Consider the following 15,056-nt stretch of genomic DNA (forward strand, 5'->3'; position numbering starts at 1 on the left):
ATGACCTAATGGAACGAGTTCAATCTCAGAGCGAAATGCAAACTGTTAAGCCTAAACCGATTTAATGCACAACCAACAATCAATTAGCAATGTGAATCATGCAAACGAGTTATAAAGTCGTCAAAAACTGCTGCACCTTTAACTATAGAGATTTATCAAACTGGACTCTCGCGGGTCGCTCAAATCACTCAATTAAGCACAGGTGACATATTTTAGTAAGCTCGTTGTAGTCCCACCAAGTAGGGTGGTGGCGGCCATCTCTTGACCGGGGGAGTACACTGAGGGTTTTAGGTGATTTTGAGTTTGGGCGTATTCCCAGCCGGGTGACCGGCGGTCGGTCTACTGACCGGCTGGGAGTGCACTGAAGGTTTTATGTGTTTTTGAAATTTGGCGTATTCCAGGTGGTGGACAGCAGCCTGGTCTCTAGTGACCTACTGGGAGTGCACTCGTAAGTTTTATTAAATTTCGATTTTGGCATGTTGTCCCGGCCGGTGGCTTGGCGGTACACCACCCTACTGGGAGTCCCCCTGTTTGCTCTATTTCACTTGTGACTTCTGATATCGATTGAGTTATGCATGTATCTTCTTTCCTATCGATAATTAGTTACTTTAAGACTCATTAATGTTATGAACATGCAAAATGGTTATGGTTCTTGTTCGGACCCGAGTGTGACATTTTACATTGTGAGACTACTCGACATTCCCTATTTATTTGCCCTCGGACATTGGGTCACGGTTAGGTGTCATTGCCTCCGAGTTGGGCTATTTTTCCTTCCGCCTCTTCGGACCGGGGGTCACGGTTAGGTGACAAGGTTCCGCTTGAGGTTACTCGACTTTCGGGCACGGTTAGGTGTACCATATTTCGAGTCTTGGATACGATTTGGTATCGTTTGTCGAATCGGGTGTCGTCCATCCCGAGAGTCTGGCCAGGTTTAGACTAGGACCGTATTATGATCGTCGTCCTACCAAGAGGTTGGAGTCTAGAGGGTTGTCTTGTTTGAGTCTATACTTTGTAATTGTCTTACATTTGAGTCGAGTTGATGTGTGACAGTTTTACCTAATAATTCCTCTCTCATTTGTGCTTTACCATTCCTATTTTCTTATGCCCACTAATCATGATTTTCGTAATGCCGTAAGTATTTACTCTCATGCTTGTTTATTTAATTAAATTCCTAATTACTTGTATTTTGACATATTGTGGCTGGGAGAACCCTGAGTTACTCCCCACTGACTGTGGCTTTCATATTTATTATGAATGACAGGTTTGTGATGGAGCTTAAGTGGGGAAGACCGTGTGAGCTAGCGAGTTCTTACCTCGGACCTTATTTAGTTATCACTTGATAGACTCACCTACTTTTGAACTTATGTTAATTCGTGGGATATCTTTTCCCCAATAAATAGACTTGTGTTGTAAACTTAAATTTAACTAACTAAACTTATTTATCGTGTTGGTGATGCCTCGCGTTGGACTTCATTAGAAGCCTTAAAAGTTTTAAAAATCTCGTGTTTCCGCCACGATTTACTAGTTACTTTTAGTTACCTCATCGAGGGGTGTCACAGCTTAGGTTGATGTTGTTGTCTGAGATTTGAGTGCCTGGCGTTTCCTTGTTGTCTAATTTCCCTTCTTCTTTGACCATAAGCGTTACCGTTCATACCTCCTTTCCTCGCTTCATCTTGCTCATGATCTTGAATTAGCCACCGTGGTACATGCCTTGACGACATGGAGGCATTACCTTATTGGAGTTCATTGCCGCATTTATACCGATCATAAGAGTTTGAGGTGTATCTTTACCCAGAAAGAATTGAATATGAGGCAAAGAAGATGGCTAGAGTTGGTGAATGATTATGATGCCGAGTTGATTTATCATGAAGGGAAAGCAAATGTGGTGGCCGATGCTTTGAGTAGGAAAACTAGTCACTCTTTGAGCACTATCCGTGTGTTACCTGATGAACTTACCACGGAATTTCAAAAGTTAGGGATAAGCCTTGTCGGGAAGGGCTTTGACTATCTTAGTGCCTTGAGTGCAGAACCCGACTTTTACCGTGAGATCCGTACGTGCCTACCTGAGGATGGTACTTTAAAGTCCATTCAAGCAAAAATCCAACTTGGGCAAGCTAAGGATTGTGTGGTGGATAGTGATGGATACCTTCGTTACCAAGGTAGGATGTATGTTCCGAGAGTAGCAGAGTTGAGAAAGAAGATCCTTGATGAAGCTCACCTTTCTCCTTAATCTATTCATCCTGGTGGTGACAAGATGTATAAAGACTTGAAATTACAGTTTTGGTGGCCGAGGATGAAGATTGATGTCCTAGAATATGTTAGCAACTGTCTTACCTGTCAGAAAGTGAAGATTGAGCATCGGAAACCCGGAGGTTTGCTACAACCTTTGGATGTTCCTCTTTGGAAGTGGGAGTCCATTTCCATGGACTTTGTGATGGCTTTACCTAAGACTGCGAGTGGAAAAGATGCTGTTTGGGTGGTTGTAGATCGATTGACCAAATGTTCTAGGTTTATACCTATCAAGGAGACATGGAGATTAGATGTCCTAGTTGGTGCCTACGTGAAGGAGATAGTACTGTACCATGGAGTGCCTAAGGATATAGTTTCAGATCGTGACCCTAGATTCTGTTCCCGTTTCTGGACTGCTTTGCAAAAAGCCATGGGTAGTAAGCTACTGATGAGTACCGCTTTTCATGCCGCTACAGATGGGCAGACTGAGAGGACTATCCAGACTTTAGAGGACCTCCTCCGTGCTTGTGCTTTAGACTTTTACACTTCTTGGGAGAAATGTTTACCTCTTGTCGAATTCTCCTACAACAATAGCTATCATTCCTCTATCAAGATGTCACCTTATGAAGCTTTGTACGGTAGGAAGTGTCGTAGTCCTGTTTGTTGGGATCAAGTCCAAGATGCTCATGTGTTGGGACCCGATTTGGTGACCGAGACCATCAATCGAGTTCGAGATCATTCGAGAGCGTATGAAAACCGCTCAAGACCGACATAAATCTTATGCCGATGTCCGTCGTCGACCACTTACCTTTGAGGTTGATGATCGAGTGTTCCTTAAGGTATCACCTATGAAAGGGGTGAAACGGTTTGGTGTGAAAGGGAAGCTGAGTCCCAAATACATTGGACCTTTCCGTGTGCTTGAGAAGATTGGTCCCGTTGCTTACCGTTTAGAGTTGCCCCCGAATTTGAGCAAGGTTCATAATGTCTTCCATGTATCTCAGTTGAGGAAGTACATTAGTGATCCGAGCCATGTTATTCAAGAAGAAATCCCAGATTTGGAACCTAACTTGGCTTTTGAAGAAAGGCCGATCCGAATCCTCGAAAGGGCAAACAAGCAACTTAGAAACAAAGTTGTGCCCCTAGTTCGTATCCTTTGGCGTTGTGGAAATGTCGAAGAAGAAACTTAGGAGCCTGAATCTGCTATGTTAGCTAAATATCCCGAACTTTTCTAGTGAGGTAATTCTCTTTCCTTTGTCTAATTCTTGTGAGTTTTAGCTATCCTTTCAAGTGTTCCTCTCCTTCTCTTAAATACTCTCCACGTTAGTAGTCCTTGCTTAGTTGTTTAAAAGTCGTAGTTAGAGTTTGGTCATAGCTAGTGGAGTTATTATCCTTATTATAGAGTTTCGAACTAAAGATTTTTGAAAATGTGTTAATGTTTTCCACTGGTTTTAACATCAATGAGTGGTAAAGCTCGTTATTGGAGACGTCCGATAATTGGTTTCTCATTTGTTGGTGTAAAAATATATATTTTTATGTCTTTGATTTGGAATGTTGATGTTCTTGAACGGCCGACGAGGATATTCCGTTCCATTGAAAATACACTTATATTTTATACGTTCATATTTTGAAGATTTTGTTTACTTGATTTTAAAGAGATAGACCTACATATATACAATGTTCCTTCTTCTAAGTTTCGGGGACAAAACTTCTTAAAAGGAGGGATGATTGTAACACCCCGTAAATTTGAAGACCTTTATTATATTTTAAAAGTAATATTTTAATCTATTTTAATTTTATATTAATTTATTTGAAATAAAATTTATTTGATAAAATATAATCTTATTTTATTTTGAAGAAATGTAATTATTTTTGATAGTTTAGAAATGTTTAAAAGTGATTTAAACTATATTTAAACCTTTTCCTTTGATAAAATAGATTTCGGATAAAAGTCGTAAAATTGGGATTTTCCCATTTCTTACGGTCGTTGGGTAAACGAGTTTGGATATTGGGCATATGAGTACTTAATCTTTTAGTAAAATTGTATTTAAGAACTTTAATATTCTCGGAAACCGCGTTCGACGAATATTTCTAATTACCGTCGAAGCAAACCCAAAACGTAAACAATTGACCCAACGTCCCCATGCCCTCTTTGGACCGGCCACCTCCCCCTCCATATGCCTCCTCTTTCAATTTTCATTTCCTCCATTCTCAATCTATCTCCTCCTTCTCTCAAACACCAAATTTCCCTCAAAATAACCTCCTTACAATCCCTAAAACCACCATAAATCCTTCATTTCTCCACCAATTTGCATAAAACTTATATATTTGGAATCCTCTCTTCAATCATCATCTACTAGTAAGCTTTATTTTCATTTCCCCCAATTTTGTTTCGGGTCTTATCTTTTTAGGGTTTCGAATTTAAGCTTAATAATTGTGTTTTTGTTGTTCTTATAGGTGAAGAATTTGAAGATAAGTTAGGTGACTCATATGTGGTTGAAGATGAAGAGTAAGTTTTGGTTTTAGAAACTTTCTCAAGTTATTACTTGTCTCTTTGCTAGCTTAAGGTAACTATTCCGAGTTACTCGACGAAATAATGTCACATTAGTGTTGTTTATGATGTGTTGGATGCTTATGTGATTAATAACATGTTAACTTTAATTTTCACATGAATTGTTGTTGTTAAAGTTTGTTAAATATGTTGTTTTTCACATGTTTAAGTATTGAAACGAAATGGGTATTGTTGATTGTTACTTGAGACGATATTAAATTGAGCTTAAAACGGATTTTGGTAGGAAAAAGGGAAAAGGGGCGGAAAAACCGCCCAAAACAGCCCGTAAAAGGGCGCGGTTCAGGCCCGGTTCATGGCCCGGTTCATGGCCCGTTGTGTGGGTCGGGTCTTGGGTCTATTGTTTGATGTTTTGGGTCTTTGGTTTGCGTATTTATGTATTTTGGTATTTTTGGCATGTGGGTAATCATTATTAAGCGAGGATTTAATTGAATTGGAAATTTTGTAAGTTGGAATATATTTCCTTATGTTGATAGTTTTTCACATGATAGAAATTGGAAATGGCATGAGAATGATATTGTGATGAATTTTGTGATTTGGGCCAAAGTAGGCCAAGACTCTGAGCTGGGCCAGATTGACCGAACGAGTTTGGTCAAACTAGTCTTAAACCGGTCAGCCTCGATTTGACCGATGACCCGTCGCGGGACTCGGGTCGAGGGTTTGTCTTTGAGGTGAGATTGGTTGTTATTGGATGTTTTATGTTGATGCCTTGATATTTGTGATTATCATTTCACATGTTGGTTGTTGGATGCTTTGGATGCCTTATGCTTGAGTCTTGTTGCCTCTTTGCTATTTTAGCTTGTTCTCATGGATTATGGTACTGTTGGTTAGCTGGAATTTGGATTATTATTGATATTGGAGATATTGTCGGATTGTCAGCTGAATATGCTCTTGCGTAGCCTTTCATATGCTAGGGTGTGTATAATCATTTGTGTGTGCAAGTTTGGACTCTTTGCCCCTCTTATGGTTAAGTGGGTGTCCTACTTGTCTTGTGTGGTGTTGGTATCTTAGACCATCGTCATAGATAGGCCCTTATAGTCTTTGACGAGTGTATGTTCACCGCTTAATAGCCTTTGTGTCTTAGCTTGGTGGGTTTATATCCAAGTTAGGGTATGACTTCCTGACGTACTCTTAGAAGTATGTAGTCAGCTTAAGTACTAGCCAACCCTTTGGTGGACTCCTTAGGGGTACTCATGTGTTGTTATCATGGGTCTTGGATGCGGTAGTTTTCCGCATGTCGCTAGGTCTGCGCAGGTTTAGGACTAGGGTGTTTACCTTACCTCGTGGTATAGACTCGAGTTACAGAGTGACTATTGACTGTCCTAAGAACTTATGCTTGTCCCTAGATATATTGTCCTTTCTTGTTTGATGATTCTATGAATCATAGAAGGTGAGATGCAAGCCGGCTATGGTTGATAGAGTTTGGATTCCTGGATGTTATGTGATTCACATGATAGTGTAGTATGAGTCGGTCTAGTATTCACATGCTAGGACTATGTGTTGTTATATTGTTGTTCACATGATAAGCACGATTGTCTAGCATCTATATGCTAAGGCTATGTGTTATTCATATTCATATTCTTATGTTTACATGTTATATTAATATTGACATTTCGTGGCTGGGAGGACTCAGAGTTACTCCCCACTGACTGTGGCTTTCGTATTTGTATAAAATGCGATTGACAGGTAGGTGATGCATATATGGGGTACATGGACGAGCTAGCGAGCAAAGTAACCTTGGGACCTAGATTGGCTTTATTTTATTGTGACCCTTAAACACTTTTTATGTCATATACTTTTTAGGGACATATGTCTCCCTTTTTCATATTTGGGTTGTATAACTTTGTTTCGCGACTTTAGCGATGTTTTATTTATGAGATTTATTTTAGACCTTGCATGTTTGACACCTTCCCATTTGGATATTTTTATAACAGGTTCAGGTTTTAAAAATTACAGGTTTTTACCCAAATGAACCTATTACAAACATATCCATGCAGTTTTTATCTAGAATTATGTGTTTACTTTTCCGCAATGAATGAGGATGTCACAAAGTAGTTCATATATGATAATATGTGACGAATAATGATGTTGCAGGATGAATGATTTATAATGTGGCAATCCTAGTAACTTGTGAATAGGGGGTGTGATAAGATTTCATAATTTCGTTTGCATAAGGTTATATAAAGGTTCATATAATTGTCTACTGTTGTATCATATGCGCTTGTTAGATAAAGAATGTGATTGAACTAGATGAATTGATTGGAAAAGATGAAGTGGCAATTACATGAGAATATGAATTCCTTGATTATGAACATGTTTATGTGATGAAGTGGATTTGTAATATTGTTGTGTTAGTAACATGGAAATAGGATTTGTAATGTATGGGTATGATTTGTGTTATGAAAGTTATAAAGTTAAAGCATGCGGGTAGTACATGTTTGATAAGTTGAATGTTATATGAGCATGATAGATATTATTGTTTAGTTTTGATAGGTAGTAGCATGTGTTTATGGATGGTGGTTTTATAAATATCGATTCGCTTTTGTTCACCTCGTTGATGTTTAAGTTGTTTGAAAGAGAAAATCAAATAGCTATGTCGTCTGATTAAAGTAAAGTTGTCTTTAAACTGTTATAACTTGAGATGCATAAATGATTTTAATGTTATTCCAATTGGAGGTGATAGCTTGTTCTTTTACGATTCTAACGATAGGTCACATGCCTAAAACGACCCAGAAATGAGTGAGTTATGACTATTTTACGAAAACTGGACAATGCTGAGAATTGCGTAGGGTACTCGATCGAGTAGCCTTGGTACTCAATCGAGTAGGCGGCGCTCGATCGAGTGCGTTAGTTACTCGATCGAGTAATCCTGGTAATTTGTTTTACGTGCTTCTGACCTTCACCTACTCGATCGAGTAAGTCCCTCACTCGATCGAGTGGCCAGTACTCGATCTAGTGACCCATGATTCGGGTCATATGCTTATCTTTTGAATTCGTTGCATATTATGTTTAATTCAAAGTTGTTATTTTGCTTCTTTATGCATTGTTTTACATGTATGTTGGTCTTGATACGTAAGTTACCCCAATCTTATGGGGTGGTGAGTGGCACCTTATGGTGAGTATGAGTTTGGTGGGAGGAGATGAGCTATATGTGGTTGTGATGGGAAGTGGAAAAAGAAAAAGAACATTGATGAGCTGATTGAGGCATGGTGCAAGTTTTGTGAGACATGGTGAGGGACATATTTGCGAATTTGAGTGATGTAAAGGCAAGTGGATGTGAGTAAGGAGTGATGTAAGTGTAAGGAATGTGAGAATAAAGGGTTGACAGGAAAGATGTGAATAGTAGCAACTTGAAATGTGTAAAGAATTATGGAGGGAGATGGTTAGGAATTGTGTTGGTTAAGAATATATATATAATGAAAGGTCGTTTTAGAGGGATTGAGAAGAGTGTTATATAGTGAACTTAATAGAGATATGTAGCGACGAGGATTTGCAGATAGTAAGTGAGTTTGGAAATTTGTGTTATCAAGAGGTGAAACTAATGTGTGATTTCCTTGGGCAATTAACGGTATAAAATGAATTTTGATTTCTAGAGATGTTAAAGGGGAGATGCAATTGTTTGAACAAGTAAACATTGATTCTATGGATGGATTAGTGGCAAGGGTGAGTGATAGCATAATAAGAGAATGTCTATGGTAAGAAAGAGTGAGATGATATCGATATGAAAGAATGAGATGTGAGTTTTGGAGCAGTGAGAAGGTAACCGGTGCACTAAAGAGTTAGGTAGAAGTAATAAGGAGTTGAGGTATTAATTGGTATTGTTGAATGTAAAGCGAAAAGAGGGATAAAAGTAGGCCGAGAGGAGTTATGTGATAAAGAAGTAAGGAATCGTCGAGATGTGTGATATTATCATGAGGATGTTAGTTAATGGTTATATAGAAGCTTCAGGACAACATGATTAATCATGAGTTTCAAGGAATTAAGGGAGTAAGAAGTTGGTGGAGTATTTACACGATAAGAGATAATTGGTGGAGAGTTGGATGATAATACAAGTAAAATAGTATTGGGAATGATGTTGAGATAATTTTGTTGGTGAATATGATGTTAGTTATTTGGAATGTTAACAAAAGATAGGAAAGAAACCGTGATGTTTAGAGATGAGTGTAAGAAGCTTGATGTCCGAACGATGGTAGGGTTGAGATGTTGTCACTAGTGGTCAAGAGTGATGATAAACAGGAAAGATGGCCATTCTAAAGAGGTTGATTTTGTTGAGACCCGATTGAAATGTATGGTGGTAAGGAAGTATAAGATGCGATTAGATGAGGCGGGTGCCAATAGTTGAATAGTAATGGTATGGTTATACTCGGCATGAGGTGATGGTTATGCGAATGGGGGAATGTGTTATGAGGGGCATACGAGTTAAGCTCAAGCGAGAGGTAACCTTTATTGAGTGGTAACTTACGTGATCAGGATTGACTAGTTGGATGTGGTTACGGGTCTATGATATGTGTAAATGCCTGTGTGAGGTTCTGACCTCATAAGAAGTGGTATGGTATGATAATTATAAAGTTGTTATATGAATGTTTTGTAATTTATGTTGGGTACGGTATACTAATGGAATGAGGTTTAAAAGGTAATAATTTGATTGATCTGGCATGGATAGTTAAAATTGTATGTGTATTGATGATACATGTTTATTCCGTGAATTGGTAAGGATGATGTTCATGAGATACTTGTCAGTTGATTCCGTATAATATGTTGTGTTATAATCTAGTAAACCGGTTTTGAGTGAGTTTTCTTGTTCGAAATGTCATACTGAGTCAGTGTTTATGGGAATTATATGTGGTTGTGATGTTTATCGATGTGGTTGTTGTGCCTCGGGTGGTGATCCGAGCATGGTACTTCATGTTGTGATGCGGGTATTTTCACATTGCGGTGTGGCTGTTGGTGGCGGTGTTGCGATGCCGTCACCGGTCTTGGTGGAGTAGGCGGGATGATTATGATTCGAGTTTCGAAAGTACATACCAGTTATACATAGATTGTTGTTTTGTTTGATGTTGCTCCCTGCGAGTTTCAGGTTGTGCAGATAGACAGTTGTCTTGTTTATTGATGTTTTCTTTACCAGTTTAAGTTTGAGAATGAGGGTAGAGTATGATATGAAATAGAGTTGTATATGTGTTCGTTGTTGTCATGGTATAATGATATTCTGTTGATGGGACACGGTTGTGAGAGGTTGTTACAGTAATTTTGATCTTGTTCTAGATAAGGTTTTCGTAGAACATGTGTGGTAATGACCTGAAAGATGCAGGTGGTTCATAATCCTTTGTTGAGACAGTGAGTGTAGGGTGTTGGGGAATTAGTATCGTGTTGAGTTATGTATGAGTTTTGCGGTAATAAAGGAAAGAACTTGAGGATCTAGTGTGAGTGTACGTAACGAGTGTGGATCGTGAATTATGCTTCTGGGAGATAGGTGCCTTACATAGAGAGGTATATTGTTTTTCAGTAATAATGAAGAGTTGGTATGGTGATTTTACTACAAGTTATATGGTATAGGTTAGCTGGCATGCCGAATGAGTTGAGGTATGAGAAATGTTTAAGTAAGGGAGCCTTGGATATAAGAATGGTGAGTGTTTGGTTTATAGACGGTTATCTTTGACATGTGGTGGTAATGAAGATAATGAGATATAGATAAGATTTGGTATTAGTGAGTTACGAGGACGTAACATTTGTCTTAAGAGGAGTAGGAGGCGATAAAAGAGAGTTTCATGGTTGTGCATGTTGTAGTACATTTAGAAGTAGAGTGTTGGTGTAGCATAAAGGATGAATCTTTGTTGTGGTTGATTTTGTTAAAGGTCATGACCGTGCTTGTAGTAGTGCGATGTCTAGGAGTTTGAGAATATTTCGATAGTGTTGACAGTTGGATGATGATGTTTATGAGTTCGATAGTGTTGACAGTTGGATGATGATGTTTATGAGTTCGATAGTGTTGACAGTTGGATGATGAGGTTATGAGTGTGAGTAAACTTCGAGGACGAAGTTCCTTTTAAGGGTGGTACAATGTAACATTCCGTTTGATGTTTATGAATGTCTTGATATTGGATTTTCTAGACGATAATATGTTAGTGAAACGGAGCTAGCGGCGTTTGTGGATGGTAGTTGCTAATGTATGGAGTTAGTGTCGAGAGAGGCTATAATGTGGTGGATACGATATCGTGAGTCATGTTGTGGAGGTAGACATAGTTGGTGGAGTTGGTGTTGAGAGTTCATGTTTTATAGGTTGGGTTTTCATTTGAGTTCTTAGCTACGTTGTTGTGTCTTGGTCGAGTTAGTATGTTTGTTTGTTTTTGTTATGTATGGGTTGAACTTCGGGGACGAAGTTCTTTTTAAGGAGGGAAGACTGTAATACTACGATTTTACGAACCTCTAGGTACTCTATCGAGTGGGCCTTACTCTGTCAAGTAAGGGTGTTTGCGTTTAAAATAGTTTCTGACCTGTAGGGTATTCGATCGAGTAGCCTTGGTACTCGATCGAGTAGAGGGCACTCGATCGAGTACGTTAGTTACTCGATCGAGTAGCTCGGGTTACGGGTGATGTTTTGTCGGGTTTTGTTATTAACACGGATTAGTATTTAAACTTTTCCGTCAACTTCATAATACACTTTTACAAACCTCATCACATTGAAAAAGAGATTCAAGTTACGTTTTTCGCATTCATCCGTGTTATTGACAAATCCCGGAGTTCGAGAGGTCGGATTGCATCATTCTTTACATCTTTGTGATCCTTGCGTCGAGGGTAAGATCTACGTACCGAATTTGTTATATTTAATTAAGTTTCGTTAAACCCTAATTTTGGGAATTAGGGATTTGTGGTAGTTTTGTGTGATTAGTGATATATGTGATATTGTGTTAGGCGGAGAATTCGTAGAGGAGGCTTTTTGATATCAGCTGTTGAGATCGTCTGACTGTATTACATTCCAGGTAGGGTTTCCCTACTCAGTATTAGTCCCATAATGTATTGGTGATGATTTGTGATTGATAATTATTATCTTACAAGTATTGTGACGGTTGTTGGTGTTGATTGTTGATTAGTAGTTGTGATTGATTGTATCTGTCTGTGTTCCTCGGGGCGCGTCCCTGGCTGAGTGGAGTCACTTGCGGGAGTGGCTTCACGCCCATTATTCGCCTTCTATGGAACCCGCCACAGAAGGGATGTGCACATTAATGGATTTGGGTTTATCACTCGATGGAGATGAGCGGGGATTAGGTGGGAACGGCTGCGGTCCCCCACTGGCGGCGTGGAGTGACCTGTTGCGATGGGCACTCTGGCAGGGCTACACAGTTAAGTGTGTAGTCAGTATTGTGGAGTTGGTGATGGAGTTTGGGGTATATGTGTGACGATTGAGCTGTGTTGTTGTTGTACTGTTGAGTTATATAAATTGTGTGATTAGTACTGACCCCGTTTAAATATTTTAAAAACTGTGGTGATCCATTCGAGGGTGGTGAGCAGTTATTGAGCAGGTACGAGACGATGCGTATGGGATAGCTGGGATGAGTCACCACGTCGCAGTTTAGAAGTCTTCCGCTGTGTCTGACGCTTGATAGTATTTTGACAGTAGATAGTTTTGAGAACTTGTATTTCCTTTTATTAGTTTTGGTTTTGAGCATGTAATCATTTAAAATATAATTACTTTTAAAGTACGTTTCTTTATTGTCTTATGATATTCATTGCCTCGGGTAACCGAGATGGTAACATCTTTATACTGAGTGGTCCTGGTAAGGCACTTGGAGTATGGGGGTGTTACATTCTTATTCTTTGGAAACAGATTGTGTGTTCCTAAGGGACCTTATAGAAGTTTATTGATAAGGGAAGTGCACTCCAATGGTCTGGTCGGGCACTTTGGCATTCAAAAGACCTATGACATACTTCAAGAGCAATTCTATTGGCCTAAGATGCTTGGGGATGTCCAAGATATGATCAAGAGGTGTGCTCCTTGTCAACAATCAAAATCCTATTTCCAAACAGGCCCTTATACTACTTTACCGGTTATAAATCAGCCATGGAAAGACATAAGCATGGATTTCATTGTTGCTTTACCAAGAACTCAAAGAGGGAAGGATTCAATCATGGTGGTTGTGGATAGGTTTAGCAAAATGGCTCATTTTATTGCTTGTAAGAAAACTGAAGATGCAACTAGTGTGGCCGAGCTCTATTTCAAGGAAGTGGTCAAGCTCCATGGTATTCCTAAGTCCATTGTCTCGGATAGGGATTCCTAGTTCATGAATCATTTTTGGAGGACCTTATGAAAGTTACTTAAAACAAGGCTCTTGTTTAGCACCTCCCATCACCCTCAAACTGATGGGCAAACGGAAGTTACCAACAAGACCTTGGGGAGAATCCTTAGATGCACGGTTGCTAAGTCATTGAAAGATTGGAACCTCAAACTAGCTCAAGCCGAGTTTGCCTTGAACCGAGTACCCTCCACAACCACGGGCAAGTCTCCATTTGAGGTGGTCTATGGCGTTAATCCAATGATGCCAACTGATTTGGCACCGATCAAGAGGAATACCATTGATTATGATTCTAAGAAAAAGGTCGAACAAATGCTCCATGTCCATGAACAAGTCAAGAAGCAAATTGAGAAGGCTAATGAGGCTCATAAGGCCAAATTTAAGGGTGATAAGGGAACCAAGAGCTTTGAACTCGGAGATCTTGTTTGGATACACTTAAGAAAGGAAATATTTCCAGAAAAAAGGAAGAATAAGCTCATGCCTAGAGCTGATGGTCCATTCGAAGTCCTTGAGAAGTTCGGGTCCAATGCATACAAGATAAACCTTCCCAGAGAATATGGTGTCCATGGAACTTTCACTGTTGGAGATTTAAGTCCTTATTATGAAGAGATTGAGGAGGATAAGCTCTAGGATTTGAGGGCAAATCTCAAGAAGGGGAGATTGAAAAGAATTCAACCGAGAACAACCCTACTTCACCCGGTTTTGCACCTCGAGCTAATTTGAGGTCTACCATGAAATCCGTCTAAGAATTCATGCCTCCACCCGCCCTATTTCACATCTTTGGTGAGCTTAGGATGTTTTTGTGTAGGATCTTTTATCTCCAAAGGCTACTATTCAGAAATTATTTGAAGAATCATTGCAAAGGTACAAGGGGGCCCGGTTTTGAACAATGAGCTAAATGTCGCTATCAATCTTTCCTTATTTGATCTAACAAAGTTCAAGAGACTTTTTGGGAGCTGTATAGGAGTCATAAACGATTCCACAAGCCTCCAATAAGTCCATATAATCATAAATAAGAAGTTGAGCTACAAACAAGGAAGATTGGACTATTAGTTTACTTTATCTTTTCATTGCTTTATGTCATTTTCAATTTCAGCATTGTAAGTACCTTGGCTGCCGTTTTTTATGTCCTTTAGCTGCTCATTTTGTGGCCCTTAGATATAACTTGTAATCAAGGGTCAAGATTGTAAGCCTTGGTCTATATAAACCAAGCTAGGCACACGAGAACTTCATATTTGAATGAACCTTAATACAAGTGAAAACCTAGTTTTTCTCTCTTAAATTCTTTAATTAGTGCTAGAAAACCCTCCTTTGCTTAGTGCTAGGGGCTGAGTGAGTTCGTTGCTTGGTGCTTGAACAAGCTCTTAGTCTTAAACCTTGGCTTTATGCTTGGTTTAATTCATATCCCATTCACTCAATCCTTAGCATTTTAGTAATCGTTTTTAGCACTTATTCTGTCCAAAATCGAGTCTTAGTAGTTTTACTTCAGAAAGCATATCCCATCAATTGGCAATATCCTCAAAAAAGTTAAAACATAATTACTCAAAACCCAAAACAACATGGGCATAAGGATAATGCAAAAATCATGGATGAGATTTACATGATGGCGTAGCATGAATGACTTCTAATGAACTTTTCGGGCTTTGAATGATATTTTTTTACTTTGGACTCTCACGATTCACTCAATACTCATTCTATGTGAAAGAATTTTTATGTGAGTAGCACTCACCTATCTTCGACTCATGTGTGTCCGCAATCTAATATGGTAGTCATCTCAAATCACAAGTAAAAAATAATCAAAATGCAAGCTTGTAAAATAAGCCAAATGTGTAGAAGAAGGCAATTTTGTAATGGGTAAGAAAGGGGAACATATGAATTATGGTTATGTGGAGCTAAGTCAAGCTAGCAACAACCAAATAGAAAGATGCACAATCCCAAAACTAAACCCAAAATTTCAATGCAAACCATAAGAA

Source organism: Silene latifolia, chromosome 5, assembly GCF_048544455.1.
Source record: "Silene latifolia isolate original U9 population chromosome 5, ASM4854445v1, whole genome shotgun sequence".
Taxonomy (NCBI): domain Eukaryota; kingdom Viridiplantae; phylum Streptophyta; class Magnoliopsida; order Caryophyllales; family Caryophyllaceae; genus Silene; species Silene latifolia.